We start from the raw sequence: 15,705 nt of genomic DNA, 5'->3' as shown, positions 1-15,705 counted from the left end.
AAGAAGCATGGTTCTAGCACAAAACAGACATCTGGACCACCACAACAGAATGCAGGACCCAAAGACCCATCCACAAAGGTGCCAAGAACATGCACTGGAGAAATGACAGCCTTTTCACTAAATGATGATGGGACAACTGGATATCCACAAATAAGAGAAAAAAAATGAACCATTATCTCAGCCTACACAAAAATCAGCTCAAAGTGGATTAAAAATTTAAACAAGGTTGAAACTATGAAACTACTAGGAGAAAATATAAATGCAAAACTTTTGCCATCTTTCTGGGGGAAAAATTCTTGATATGATCCCAAAAGCACAGGCAATAAAAGCAAAAATAGACAAAGAGATTGCATCAATTTTAGAAAGCTCTGTGCAGGGAACTATAAATGGAGAGAAGACACAACTGACTGAATGGGAGAAAGTATTTGTAAACATACGTCTAATAAAGGGTTAATTTCTGTTTTAGTTAGCTTTGCATCTCTGTGACCAAAATGCCTGACAAGAACAACTTAGAGGGGCTGGGGATGTGGCTCAAGCGGTAGCGCGCTCGCCTGGCATGCATGTGGCCCGGGTTCGATCCTCAGCACCACATACAAACAAAGATGTTGTGTCCGCCGAGAACTAAAAAATAAATATTAAAAAAATTCTCTCTCTCTCTTTAAAAAAAAAAAAAAAGAACAACTTAGAGGAGGAAAAAGTTCATTTTGTCTCAAAGTTTCACAGATTCAGTCCATGGCCAGCCAACTCCATAGTTCTGAGTCCAAGGGGAGGTAAGAAATCACAGATGAATGATTTAGTGGAGGAAAGTAGCTCACAACATGGCCATCAGGGAGCAGGGAGAGACTCTGCCCATGGGGTTCAAAATATATACCCCAAGGGCAGTGACCTGCCTCTACCAGCCACACCCTGCCCGCCTACAGTTACCACCAAGTTAGTCCATATAAGAGGTTTAATGCACGGATTGGGTTAAGGTTCGCATAACCCAACACTCCACCTCTAAACTTTCTTGCAGATGAGCTTTTGGGCGACACCTCATTTCTAAACCTTAACAACAAGCATAATGGAATAGTTCTCCACCTTAACAAAGAAGGAAATCCCATGTTCTGGAACAACATGAATGACCTGGAAGGCATGATACTAATGAAATAAACCAGGTTCAGAAAGACAAGTGCCACTGGATCCCACAGTGATGCCGAATCTAAAACAGTCTCGAAACAATAGAGAGTAGAATGATGGTGATCAGAGGTTGGTCATGAAAGATACGGAAATATATTGGTCAAAGAATTTAAAATTTCAGTTAGATGGTAGAAGTAAGTCAACAGATGTGTTGAATATCATGGTGGCTAGTTTGTACACTATTGTATAAAAAAGTAGACTTTACATGATGTCACCTAGAATATGAGGAAAGGGATACATTAATCAGTTTGGTTTAGTCATATATTTTACACTATAAGTATATTCAGTTTTTATTTTAATAAATTTAAAAAACAAAGATGAAATGAAAACTAGCTCCTCAAATTTGAGGAACTCTTAGACCCCTCAGAAAATATCTACTAATTTCCATGATCCCCATACCCCAGTGGGAAAAATACTGCCTGTAATTCTAGATCCTATGACTTAGGTGCCAATGGCAGCACTAATACAAACACAAATGCACTCCAGGAAAATGATCGAGGCAGTCTGCTAAGGTGCCCCCACCCAGGTGGGTCTGAACATGCTCATGTTGCTTTTCACTAAATTTGAAATGATAAATTTTAGAGAATGTATGTGACCATAATCCTATCTGGAGTAAATCCACATATAGCAGCTTTCTGGCGTTGAGTACTTGCCTTTGAATTCTCTGAGATGCAGATTAATTCTGTATAATGTGGACTAAGTAACAGAAACCTCTTGTGTTGTGGGGATGGAGTGAACTCTGGAGAGGTTCCCCCGTGTGGCTCAGGTGCCACAGAGCAGATAATGGTTGCTCCCTCGTGCTATCTCATGGTCATGGTCATCCACATGGCTCCTGAAATTCAGCTTGGTCCCTCTGAGTTGAACAAGTAGCAAGGGCCAGTTGCAGAGAAGTCCTTCTCTGGGAGACTGCGGGCAAGTCCTGAGCTGGATGTTCCCAAACACAAAGCTGGACTAATGACCCCAGGTTTCTTGGTCTAGCTAGGGTGCCTCTGTGTCATGCCACACAAGCCATCTCCACCTCCTGGGAGAGGTGCCTCCTGCTTCCAGAAACAGTCTGATGTTTCCAGGGAGTTCAGGGCACAGTGCTGGGGTCCCCGGTTCGGTCACCACTTTGCCACTCTCCACCATGAGAGCGGAGCCAACCCTTTCACCCTGGACTTCCTTACGTGGGAACTGACAGAGGGGTTACTAGGCTGAAATCTGATGTCAAAAACTGGTTCTCAGGGGCCATATCTTTTGTTTGACCCACAAAATATTTTGAGAAGTTCTTGATCTGAAATTATAAAAATTCCTGATTCTCTTAAAAATGATGGGCAATCTGGCATTTCTGTTTGTTGCCTGGTAGGCAATAAGCTCCACACTGGGTCACCACCCCCAACACATACTGACACACACACACACACACACACACAGGCATTCATTGAGTGGACTGTCACCCGGCATCATTCATCATTGCCTCAGAAGGACTCTGTTATTATGTTACAATTATAGTTCTCTACATTGGGTTCAAATCAAGCCAGGGTAGCGAATGAAAAACGGATGTCCAGTCCTTGTATATCCTCTCCCGGCCTCATATTGCCAGGTATTCCCATTGCTAACATCTCCAAGTATTTCCCATCTATATACCTCCAGGGGTTTTCACTCTTTTTATTTCCAGGTATCTCCAGTCCTTACACCCCCAGGTATTTCTAGAAAAACTAGCTGGAGAGTCTTACTTTGTGGAGCAGAAGCCCAGTCCTGCATGTTTGCATGCAGAGTCATCCTGGCTCAGCAAATAGGTGCTCTCCTCTTATGGGTCTGCTCCTCCTCATTTGCATGACTCCAAACAACCCACTTAATCCTGCTACCCTGTCGTTTGTTTGGTTTTCATTTGAAAACAGGCATAATCTGGAGAGGATATGGAGAAAAAGAAACAATTCTACTCTGTTGGTGGGATTGTGAATTAGTACAACACTATGGAAATGTATTTGGAGGTTTCTTAAAAGACTAAGGGAACCACCATAGATATGATATAGGTCTGTTGTGTGCTGTGCATGTACAAGTTCCATCGATGTGTGTAGCTGTAACACACCTATAAAATTGTGGGGAGGATAAGCATTATGGTGACAGAAAAGACATGTCATAAAAGACCGTGGTGTAGCCTACGTAGTTCTGTATGTTTGTTGTTAGCATGCACAGATGGCTCTCAATTCCTCTTCCTTCCTTCTCTCTTCCTCCTTCCCTCCGGCCCTTCCTCCTCCTCCTCCTCTTTCTCCCCTTGCCCTCCAGCACTTGAGCTGTGCTGCTCTTCTTGGTCCCCATCAATGTCACCCCTGGTTCTTATTCTGCAGAGCCTCAGAGGAAAGATGCCAGGAACCAACGTCCTGCTTGAGTCAGTGAAAACCTACATCAACACCCAGTGACTTCTCTAATGAGAACCACAGTGAATGCGTGCATTGGCTGAGGTAGAATCTCTATTCAAAGTCGACTTTCCTCTCCAGGAGTGTGTCATAATTTTCTGAGTTTGTGTTTATGCCTTTTGGGAGCATTTACGGTTTTAACCATAAAGGTTTTATGCATTTCTTGCTAAACTGATTTCAATGTATTTTATTCCTTTATTATAAGTGGAAATGTTTCATTACCTTTCCCAATTATGCTTGCTTGTGCTTTTAAAGGTGTTGGCTTCCTAAATGTTAATTTTGTGCACTCACTTTCAATGAAATCATTGTTTGTGGTGATTTTTGTTGATTCTCTGAAAATTGACAGGTTTATACTATAATAATATAATGTAATCACTTGCCTATACATCATGATAAACATGCTACTTCTCTTCCAGATATCACTCCCCTAATTTAGACCTCTTTTCAAATGCCATTGGAGAATTTCTCTTATGTAATATAACATTATGTTTAAAGAATTATCATTTTATTGACTGTTATCAAGTATGCAGGACAAATTTTGTCAAAAACATATTTACAATTTATAGAGAAGGTCATATCACTTTAATCACTCTGTTCTAATAGTAAGATACATGTATCAGTAAACATTAATCCATTTCTGTCTTCTGAAATGAACTTGAGCATATCATGATGTACTATTATTATTTTAAGGGGCCACTGAATTCTATTGCCTGACTTTTCGCTCAGGATTCTAAATTGATTTTTCTATGTAACTCATGCAGTTCCTTCTCTTAAAATACAATTTTGTCAGGTTCTGCTTTCGATGTCACAGTCCATAAAAATAATGGATTTTTTTTCCTTTCTATATTTGCTGGAATAGTTGAAATGGAATTAAATTAAATGATCTTTATGCCTTGAGGATAGCTGATGTGTCTTGATTTTCTAGTTGCTACTTATTAATCATATTTTTTTCTAGGAAAATAGCTATTTAATCCAAAGTACAAATGTGTTTCCATATAGTTAAAAATATCATTCTCATTATTGTTTTTGATGCCTTCTGCTTCCTACAGTAATTTTATTCCTAGGAATTTTTTTTAATCTTATGAATTGTGATTTCTTTCTCTTCATCTCCAGTAGAATAGCTAGTGTGTGTGTTATTAGTCTAGGATCTTGAATTTATTTACTAGCTTTACCAGTTTTCTATAACTTAAAAAAAAAACCTGACATACTAATTTATGGCTTTTGATGTTCCTCTGAACAGTGTTTTGATGAATGTCACAAATTCTCTTGTTTAAATTTTTTATTATCAATTTCTTCTAGAAACTTATCTGTTTTGATGTTTATTTCCTCTTGGACCCAAGAATTGTGTAGTTGTACTTCTTCATTTGCAGATGGCAAAGACTTCTTAAAATGGTGTTGCTGTTAATATGAAAGTTTGTTGCATCTTTATGAGAGTTTTGTCTGCTATTTCTACTTTGGGGGACTATATTTAATATTTTTTCTCCATTGCTAAATAGATAGTTGGTTTTTATCACTGTTCTGTGAACACCTGAAAAGAAGTTGTGTTCTTTTCTTTATTCAAGAGATGGAAGAAGTGAGAAGATTCAGGACAATGCTTCTGCCTCATCTGCTCCAAGAAATCTCCCTGTTCTTTCCAAGTAATCAGAATTTATCGTTATTTATACACAAAATGCATTCTTGGAAATGATACTCAGAGATGCTTCAGTGAAAAGCAGGTACATCACTGTCCCCCAGGCAACCAGCCCTCCTCCAAGAATAGGTGGTTACCCTACCTACACCTGCCTACCTGCACCATTGCAGAATGGCTCCATATACAAAGCGCAACACAGGGTATCTTACACTGGGTCTAGCACCTTACAGTTCTCACTGAATGTGTCCTAGAGGTTCTGGAAAGAGGTGGCCACCCTCTCCTCTACTCTGGGCACCAACCCTTCATAGTGCAGCCTCAGAGTCCTCTAGGTTCAAGGTTCATGTCTTGAACACCGGTCAGGCCTTCCAGCCAGTACCCCACGGCCCTTCCCCTCCACAGAGCTCCTGTGGTTTTCTGAAGTGCTTGTGGAAAGTCCTGTCCCTCCTCTAACCATTAAAGTTGCCTCACTTTCTACATCACAGCCCTGACAGGGACAGTAGTTTTGCTCACAGAAATAGCAGCATTTCCTCTGTGACTCCGGGGAGGTGGAAGAGGGTGGGCCAGGCATGGGGTCTGGGGGAGGATATGCAACAATTTCCTTTTTCTCCACGTCTCTCATCTCTGCCTTCTTTCCTTCTCCCTGGGAGAGTTTCTGAGCATTTCTAATATCTCAGACATGATCTCATCTCTGTCCACATGGGCTTTACGTTGCTATAGGGGATACAGACAGACACGCCATGTATTCTCGAGAGACAGTAAGTCTCCTCAAGAAAAATGAACTAAGTCAAGTGTTTTCAGGGATATTGTCCTGGTAGGGTGGGTGGAGGAAAGAGATAGAAAAATAAAATGAAGTCTAGAGACAGGACAGCAAGTTGGTATAGTTCAAGGACAGGGTGTGGCTGGGGAAGAGTGGAGAATAATAACCAGAGATCTCAGCCAAACCAGGCCCCTGAGGCCCTGAGGGTCAAGGTGAAGCTCTGATTTTGATCTGCAGATGGCATTAAATTACTGGAGAACTTTGAGCAGAAGAGACCGTGACCTGGCCAGGTTGTGAGTATCTCTTTTAGCTACTCTTAGCAACCAGTCTGGGTGGCAGGAGTGGAAATGAGACAGATCAAGTGCTTTGCAGCATCCACAGCTTCAAAAAAAGAAAAGAACACAACTTCTTTTCAGGTGTTCACAGAACATTTGCGGAAGATGAAGTGGCCAGAATCCAGGGGGTGGTGGGAGGTGTGGTGGAGTGGTCAGCTCTGGAAATAAGTGAAGGCAGAGGCGACAGTACTTGTTGTGGTGTGAGCATCTCCTGGGTGCCCGCCTCCTTCGTGAATGACTATCTAATCAAGAGTGTACGCAGTTGGATGAGTAAAGAGATGAAAGGTCTATATAATGAAAATTACAGAACCCTAAAGAAAGACATTAAAGAAGACCTTAGAAGATGAAAAGACCTACCTAGTTCTTGGATGGTCTCCCTGTTTTGACTGGTGAAACCATTATGGCCTCCTTTGCAGCCCTCAACACACCTGTAGTTATCTAATAATCCACTTATTTCTCCAACCAAATCCTGTGTTACATATACACGACTGGAGGGAAGCCTGTCTGTTTTATTCACTTTTGTGTCCTGGGTGTTCACTGACAAATCCACCACATGGTGAGACAATGAATGGATGTTTGTGTAGGGGACATGGGAAAGGAGATGGAAGGTCAACCCACAGTGCCCTCCAGGAGGACTCATCAACTCAGCTTGGTGGTGGAGGCTCTAGGGAGAAGGACATTTTGGAAGGGTGAAGAAGTGAGGGGAGCCAGCAGAGGTGATGACACAGAGGTGGAGGGTGGCATTGGCATTGGCCACGTGGGCCTTTGCCAGTAGTGGAGAGAGGCCACAGGACACAGAGCTGGTGAGATGGGAAGTCGAAGCTGAGACTTAGGCTGAAGAATCTGCCTGTGCACAGTGAGAACACAGGCATCTTTGAAATATCTCACCTCATCTCTCAATGACAAACCCAGAATTCTATGCAAGCAGCAAAAGCCCTCAGAAGGCAGCAAATGATAGCAAGCAAGTGTGAAATTACGGGTTCTTTTTCCCCAATAAAAATATATAACCAGAGCTTGTCAAATCATTTTAGGTCAAGATTTTTTTAAAGGTGTCCTTAAGAAGACTGTGCGGTTTAACATCTGTCTCAATGTGATGCTCATATCACGTGGGCTGCCAAGACAAAAAGGCGTATTCTTTGGCTGTAGACTTGCTCTTTCTCTTTATCCATTTAACACACTGGACTGAAAAATTGTGGTATGTATACACAATGGAGTTTTACTCTGCCTTAAAGAAGAATAAAATCATGGCGTTTTCTGGAAAATAGATGGAATTGGAGGACATCAGGCTAAGTGAAATAAGCCAGACTCAGAAAATCAAGAGTAGACATTTTCTCTCATAGATGGAAGTGAGAGCAAAAGAAGGAAACAAAGCAAAATAAGGGTGGGGGTCCCATGAAAATAAGATTATCAGAGCAGAGGAAGGGGACTCAGGGAGAGAGAAGAGGGGTGAATAAAGGGAGGGACTGTGGAATGAAATTGACCGAATTATGCTGAGTGTATATTGGCATATACCACGATGAATCTTACCTCTATGGTCTCTATCAAGCACCAATTTCAAAAACAATAAATATACAGATGGAAGACCAGTAGAGGAGAGAAAAGTTGACCAGAGATTGGAGGGTAGAGGAAAGACTGGGGACTGGAATGGAGCAAATTATATTCTATGTTTGTCAGATTATGTCAAAATGTATCCCACTTTATGTATAACTATAATTCACTAATAAAAAAACATTTTTAAAATTGTTCTCAGAAGAGGTGACTTGGAGGGCTGAAGGAGGCAGGCACCTGCAGCTCAGATAGGAGCACTGTCGGAGTTTGCAAGAGCTTAACCCATGTCTGCAAGCAGGGGTAGGTGAAGGGTGGCAGAGATGATGCGGGTGGAGCCGTGTAACTGGAATACCCACACATTATTTGAAAGTTAGTTAGACAAAGGGGGTCCTAGAGTCTTGAAAAGGAGCATCAAGAACAGTTGAGCTATATAGGAATGACTTCTTGTTCAGAAGTTATGTTCAAAATAATAACTTGTTCCAGAATTTTCTGCTCTGTGGAATATAAACTCCTTCGTGGACAATTTCCCCACTTGTCCATGAATCTGCAACACCTAAGTCATCATGCAGAGAAGGAATGGGGTCAACCTTTGCAGAAGAAAAACTCACTTCAGGCTTTGTGAGAGCTCCCATCCTCCCTGCCAGCCCTGGGCTTTGACTAATACCTGGGCTCTGACCTCTCAGATCGAGGGATCCCTGGTGGCCGCTTAGCATTCTGGCTTCCTATCTACCTACCATCTCCCTTCATGTTTCTTCCACCACCCTAACACTGGTTCAGGCCCTGCTGTTGTTCCTGGGCCAGCCCTGGATGGATGGGTTGCTCATGGACTTTGATGAGCATTTTCATCCTACATGATGACCTGGACTCCAGGTTAAGGTTCTCAACAGGAGCTACAGGAAGACTCTTCGTCCCTCCACTCACCCAGATGTGAAATATCACTTGGTCTTCACAACTGGGGCTAGTGCAGCAGATGATTGCATTTCTAAAGTGAACAGCACAGGTTATAATGAGCAATTGAGAGAAAAAAGGAAATATTAACTATGATTCATACCACAAATTGAAGGTAGGACAAGTAGTTCTTGAACATCTTGATTAGATTTTAATCTTGTTTTAGCAGCAGCAGCTCAAGTTAATGTTTGCTCGGTGCAATAACGTCATGTGGATTGACACATAAGTAATTATGCTATTTATCTTCTTACAAAACTCTCTCAACTGGGGAACTGTGATTATGTGGTGCTTGAGAGGCTGGGGACAAAAAGTCACACCAGCAAGAGAAGAGAGCAAGAAGTCCTTGACTAACAGAGTTGGCATGAAGCCTGTAAGACTTGTTCTTGCAGAGGGAAATGTGGCTGGTTTCTTGGGGTGCTCACGCCCCGTGCACTCACTCCCAGCTGCCTGTGCCTGGTTTGCAAAGGTCCTGGCAAATGCTCTCTTCCTCCCTGGCTCTTCTCCCCAAACAGAAGCCTCCCCTCCCTTCTAACCTCCCTGGTGTTCAGAATAACTGCTACCTTGCTTTTATTCTCTTTTTCCTTCTCTCTCAACTCTTAATCTCTTGTTATTTTATTTCCTGAGCAGGTAAGGAAGGGCTGCTTTTCTAAAACACGGACCAAATAACATCACTTACTTGCTTATAAAAGTTTTTCTGGCTTCTTTCCATCAGTACATATAATGCTATACAAACATTGTCGCATTCTCATATCTAAATCCTCCATCATCAGCCTCTATGTTCTTTTCTAAAGCTTCTTTGCCTCACCTTGCAAGAGATCAAATCCTGTGCATCAACCTCTTTCATGTTGTCCTAGTCAGTGAACCAGGGAGCCATGGGTGGCATGTCCTGCAAGTTGGGGAACCCTCCTGATGGACAGTGATATGGAGGAAGGGTGCCACACCTTGGGGATGAGGCCAAAAGCAAGACTGGAAAATTGAAGGCAATACATTTGTGCTCCTGGAACCTAGATCCTAGAGATGGATGGGTGGATGGATGGATAGATAGATAGATAGATAGATAGATAGAGATATACAAATGATGATAGATGGGTAGATTAGATAGATAGAGATCGTTTGTACACACAAACATTTAGAGCTGTACCACCACCTTTCTTCCCAGCAAGTCCCTTAGGGCTTCTCGGCACCAATGCCTCTACACCCTCACTTCCAGTGAATCCCCAAGTGACCCACTTAGGTCCATATCCATCACTGCTCTGAAATGAGCCTCGGTGACTGTGAATCATCCCACCTGCTGAAGCCTGAGGCCAGGTCTCCATCCTCCGCCCGCTGACTTTCACAGCTGCATGGAAGCCTCCCTTCTGTGGATCTGCCTGGCTTCCGCCTGCTTGGCTGGCTCTTGCTGAAGGATTTTTGGACCCCTCCTTCTTGACCACCCCCGGGAATTGCTGTCTTTCTGGGAGTGAGAGCCTACGTTGCAGAGGGCAGCCGTTGCAGGGACACAGGTGCCATTTCTTAGTCCTTTCAGGATGCTGTAACAATCTACCACAGACAGGACGGCTTGTGAGCATCAGACATTTATTTCCCACAGATCTGAGGGCTGGGAAGTCCAAGGTCAAGGGTGGGCAGACTTGGTATGTGCTGAGGGCCTCTTGTGGCTTTAACCTCACATGGTGTAGAGTGGCCGGCAGCACACAAGACTTCTCTTATGGGACACGAATCCCATTGGTGAGCACTCATCCTCAGGTAATCACTTCCCGGAGGCCTCAGAGTTTGGTGCTCTCACTTAGGTGGTTAGGTTCCAATGTATGAATGGTGGAGGGGGCGTGAAATCTTCAGACCACAGCAGTTACTCTGAGAATAAGATCCAAGCCTGATCCTGTCGCTGAAGGCCTATGACCTTTCTCTCTGATCTCAATGTTGTTCTCCCCTGCAGACCCTCCACTCAGTATCCTTCAAATACAACCTGCCATGACCTGCCACAGGACCTATTCACATGCTGTTCCCCCAACAGAACTTGGCCTGCCTGTCTTCTTCTCAACATCCAAGTTTCAGCTCAAATGTAACCTCAGGGATTTTCCCGATCTCCCTACACAAGTTCTGTCTTGTATTACTCTGTTCTGTCTTGTCATTGATCTTTTCAATGTCTCTGTGTGTTGAGAGTTCTGTTGTCCTTTTGCCCACAAGGACAAGACGTTGCTGAAGGCAGAGATATTAATTTAACTGCACCTTCCGTGCACAGCTTGGCTTCTGCCCTCTGCTAAGGTGTGGACAGTGCAGCCCCTGGACCTAGGCCCTGGATGTAACCCACAAAGCCAGTCTGAAGCTCATCCTGTGTGTTCAGCAATATCCACTATCCACGAAGGGCATCCTCATAAGCACTGTCATCAAACGCAGGTGATTAGGGACTTGCCACGACCATCACGGGCCATGAAATAAAGGGAACACAAGAACACTTTGAGAGCAATCCGCTGCCCGGAGGACGGCGTCCTTGCCTGGGTGTGCATCCGTGCTCCCTGGCTCTGTAAAAGGGAGAAGGCCCTGTCCTCACGGATGTGTCCTCTCTGACCCCACGTCTCCACCTCTGAAGCGAGGAATGAGCTCACCTACATGGAGCTTGCCTGTGCAGGGACGTTCCTTCTTGGGTTTAAACCACAGTAACAGAAGCTCCTTTCTTTGTTCGCCCTTTCTTTGCTTGTTCTCTTTCGTCGTGAACTTGAAGGATCCAAGATGTTGGCTTGGCAGGGGAACCTTGCGCTCTGCCACCATCACCCCTTGGCCCAGAAGGCTCTTTCAGGAGACTGTGAGCAGAGAACTCTGCCCTGGGTTGGTCTGATTGTTTTGTGGCACTGGGGATCAAACCATGCTGGCAAGAGCTTTGCTATAAAGCTATATCCCCAGGCTTTAAAAATGATTTGGATCTGGCTAAGTTGGCCTCAAACTTGTGATCCTCCTGGTTCAGCCTTCTGAGGTGCTGAGACCACAGGTGTGTGGCCCATACCCAGCTCCAGGTTGGTCTTAAAAGAGGCCTATCTGAGTCTCTTGTGCTGCTCTATAGGAATACCTGAGGCAGGACAATTTATAAGGAACACATATTTGTTTCTCGTGGTTCTGGGGCCGAGAGGTCCACAATCAAGAGCCCAGCAGGTTCAGCATCTGCTTGCAAGAAGATGCCTCAGACCTTGTATGCCGCATCCTGTGGAGAGGAAGAACCTGGGGTCCTCACATGGCAGAAAGTGAAAGGGCAAGACTGGCAGAATCCTCCACTGAGCCCATGGTCAAGGTCACCTAACCCATTCCTGAGGGCAGAGCCGACTCTTCGTCACCTCCCAGGGGCCACACTTCCCAAGACCACAGTCTTAATCCAACACAAATTCTGCAGAGGATAAGAATATCCAAACCATAGTAAAGCTTAGTCCTCACCTGCCCTGATCTGTCCTCATAACTCCCAACTCCCCACAGAAGGTCCCCCCCACCCCGCATGCAGCTCGAGAAGAAACCTGTTACGTCTAAAGGACGTTCTTGCGCCCCACCTGACCTGGCTCTCTGTGTCTGAAGGATTACAAGTGAAGGAACATCTAGACCAGGAAGACCATCTGATCTGAAGGACCAGGCAGATGTGTGCCAAACCCTGGCTCCAGCACACACAGGCTGCTGCTTCTACAAAATCCACACGTGGTCCTGGGAGTGAGAAGGATGGGGTGTATCTCCTCACTGAGTGGCCCTGCTGTTATGGTCCCAGACCCACGTGGACCACCTAGGGGTGTACATCATAGGCCTTCACATGGAGCTGGATTTACAAAGCTCAGCCCAGAGAGGCCAACTGGGCTGCTTCATCTTATCTCTTCATCTGGAATGTCAGGTTCCTTACACCAAGAACAAAGTTTTGAGGTTCTCTTGGGTCTCACTAATGCTGAGCAGGAAAATGGTGCTCACTCAGTAAAGGCTAATTGACCCACAGAGGGAAAAGAGAAGCGCCTCCTTCCTGGCTTCTGCACTCATTTTTCATTAGTCTTTAAAACTAAACAACCCATCTTAAGGGCATGCTCCAATTTCTAGCAGGAAGTGCTGGCGATGCAGGATGTTTGGCAAGATGGCAACCCCTTCCCCAGGTGAGAGAGCTCTCTGCTGGGTGGTTGCAAAGCTCTGGGCTTGAGTCGGGATGCCTGGATCTAGTTCCAGCTCTTCCACTCAGTAATTGTTTCATTCTAGACAAGTCCTTCTGCCTCCATAGAAAGTTGCAAAAGTTCATCTAAAACTACCTCCCTGTGAGAGGCAGGTAGAGAGTGGGTACATGTGGGCTTCCAAGAAATAGATGGTCGTGGAAGGCCTGGCTGCCCACGGTCATGGGAAGTGTGCGGCTGGGAGGAGGCTCAGCGTAGCCCTGGGCTTTCAGGACGTGTGTTCTGGAGGCTGAAAAGCCAAGGCCAAGGCCAAGGAGACGGTACAGGGCCTGTGTGGGCAGGAGATCAGCAAGGTTGTACCAGGGCAGGGCTGGGGATGGGTGGAGGAAGAGGACAGGACACGAGGGTAGTGAAATGAAAGGTGAATCTCAGAGCCTGAGAGGCCTTCTCATTCCACGGGGCCAGTATGTTCAGGGGATATTCATGCCCATGACTGGGTGGGGGAAGGCCAGGTAAGCCCTCTGGGTCTGCAGAGTAGCTGATCCGAAAGACAATCAGCGTGGACCTCCAGCCTGGCAAGCCATGGTATTTTCCCTAGCTCTTTCCTTGACTCTCCTTGGTCTCTCAGTGTCTGGCCAGCTTCAAGTCCACCATGCTCTAGTAGCCATGATAATGATGGCCTTCTCTGCTTAGTTACTTGTGCCAGATATTAAAGCACTTTCCACAGAATAATCTATTTAAACTTCCCTCCCCTCTTACATGTAAAGAAACCACTAATTCTTAACCTTTCTAGAGAGGAGGAAACCAAAATACAGGGAATAAAACCCACCCAAAGCCCACACAAAGGAAAGTGGCAAAGGAAGCATGGACCCTTGGGTCCAGCTGGAGGCCACCCGGCTGTGCTTAGGTGCAGAAGTGGGAGTGGCCCCAAGGATGGGGGGAAGCAGGCAGCAGAGGGAGGAGCACGGGCAGGGGGTGGTGGGGTGAGGACTCAGGGCTTCTTAGCCAGAGAGTGGCCTTGCAGGGGACAGCAGAGCACCTAGGGAAGGAGGGGCCTTGGTGTGTTCATGGGGGAAGGACTTGAAGGTTGGCGTTGGAGGGGTGTCTGAGGCCAGCTGACCCTTGTCAGACCACTCAGAGGAGACCCGCGGCCACACATGGGAGGCGGGGCCTGGAAAGGGCAGCTGAGCTGAGCATGCACCGCCTGCAGCTCCGGATCTGGGTGTGGGCGTGCTGGGACGATGCATTTGGGAGAAGACAGGGCCATGGGGACGGAACAATCTGCCACACTTCGCCACCTCTTCAGGAATCAGCCAACTAGCAGGCCCCGTGTCCTCTGAGGCCCTCTGTGCCCGGCAGCAGTTCCAGGAGGTTGTTGGTGCAGTACAGACCCTACAGGCCCCTGCAGGTGGTCAGGGCCAGAGACTGCAGATCGCTATGGCTAAGGTGGGCCACTCAGGCTTGGCCAAGGACACAGTTTCTGGTGGCGGCTCTGTGGGCAGCGGGATCCCAGGGAGACACCAGCCAGGGTGTGCTGGGGGGAGCCAGTTCTGTCCCTGGGGCTCAGGCCGCTCCCGTGGATCTTGCAGTGGAAGTGGGTGTGGCAGAGTGCTGGACCCTCCAGTCGGGACCTGGAGAGGATGGGGATCCTAGGAGCTACTTCTGGCTGGCTGCTAGGCTGTGTCTGTCTTCCTAGATAGCCCTTCCCCTCCCTGGGCCTCGGCAACTTGTCTGCGATAGAGGAGGGGGAAGGGACCCCCCACCCCGCTTCCCCCCCACCCCGCTTCTTGCTCCGCCGGGTAACCTGCTGTGCTTGCCGAGTGACCTGCTCCTCACCTTGTGATACCTCTGAACCAACCCAGCTGGGCCCCGTGGACTGATTTTCTTGCCAAGATGGGCTTCCCCTGGCCCTAGGTCAGACCACGTCAACAGGGCAGGAAATAGGGGTGATGATGAATTATAGGGGGTGCCACAAATCTCACTAAACAGGAGGAATATTTGAATGCATGTTTTTTCAAAAATCAGAATCAATGCCAAAAAAGTCCATGGGGGAAATATTACATTTTAAATAAAGACAGAATCACTGTTTTTGATTTTTCCCCTTGCCTCAGGCACCAGTATGGCTGAGCACAGCATGTGTATTGATCCTGTTTGGGCTTCAAATATTGTCCTTCATATGATCTTCTGAAAATCTCACTAGAACCCTTGGGGTTCAGGATCATCCCCCCACTTACAGGCAAGAAATTGGGCCACTTCCCCCCAGTGCCTAATGATTGACTGCAGGCCAGTTCTGTTGGAGTCTCCCTCCAGTCTTTCACACACACTTTCTGGCCGTGTTTGCCTGGGAGTGTGCATGAGTACCTTGGGGACACGGATGGGCAGGCTTTCACTTGTAGTAATCATATTTTTATTTTAATGTATGTTAGAGAAATATACTAACATATTGAGCTGTGAGTTCATGGGTGTTCTTATGTATATGGAAGACAAATTAATTAGGGCAAACACCAGGGGACTAGCAGAAGGCAAGTGGCCATGATGATTCTTGGCTATGGCAGGAACCTGGATCCTGGGGCCACCATCTTGCAACTTAACCGTGGACAGGTCACTTTCCCTTTTTGAACCTTCATTGTTTCAGCCACGGAATGGCTCCAAGTCCCCTTGCCATGTTTTGGGACTCAGAGATTAATTTTGCTGTTGTCTTGGTAAGTGCCTCTCAGAACCCGTGGCTACTTGGGGTCAGAGCAGCTAGAGTTGGGTGTTGCTCGAGGCTCTGTCTCCACCCAACTCTGGC

Source organism: Marmota monax, unplaced genomic scaffold (assembly GCF_021218885.2).
Source record: "Marmota monax isolate L192 unplaced genomic scaffold, Marmota_monax_Labrador192_F-V1.1 WCK01_AAM20220418_F8-fsc00073, whole genome shotgun sequence".
Lineage (NCBI taxonomy): Eukaryota > Metazoa > Chordata > Mammalia > Rodentia > Sciuridae > Marmota > Marmota monax.
Note: the sequence above shows the minus strand (reverse complement) of the source record.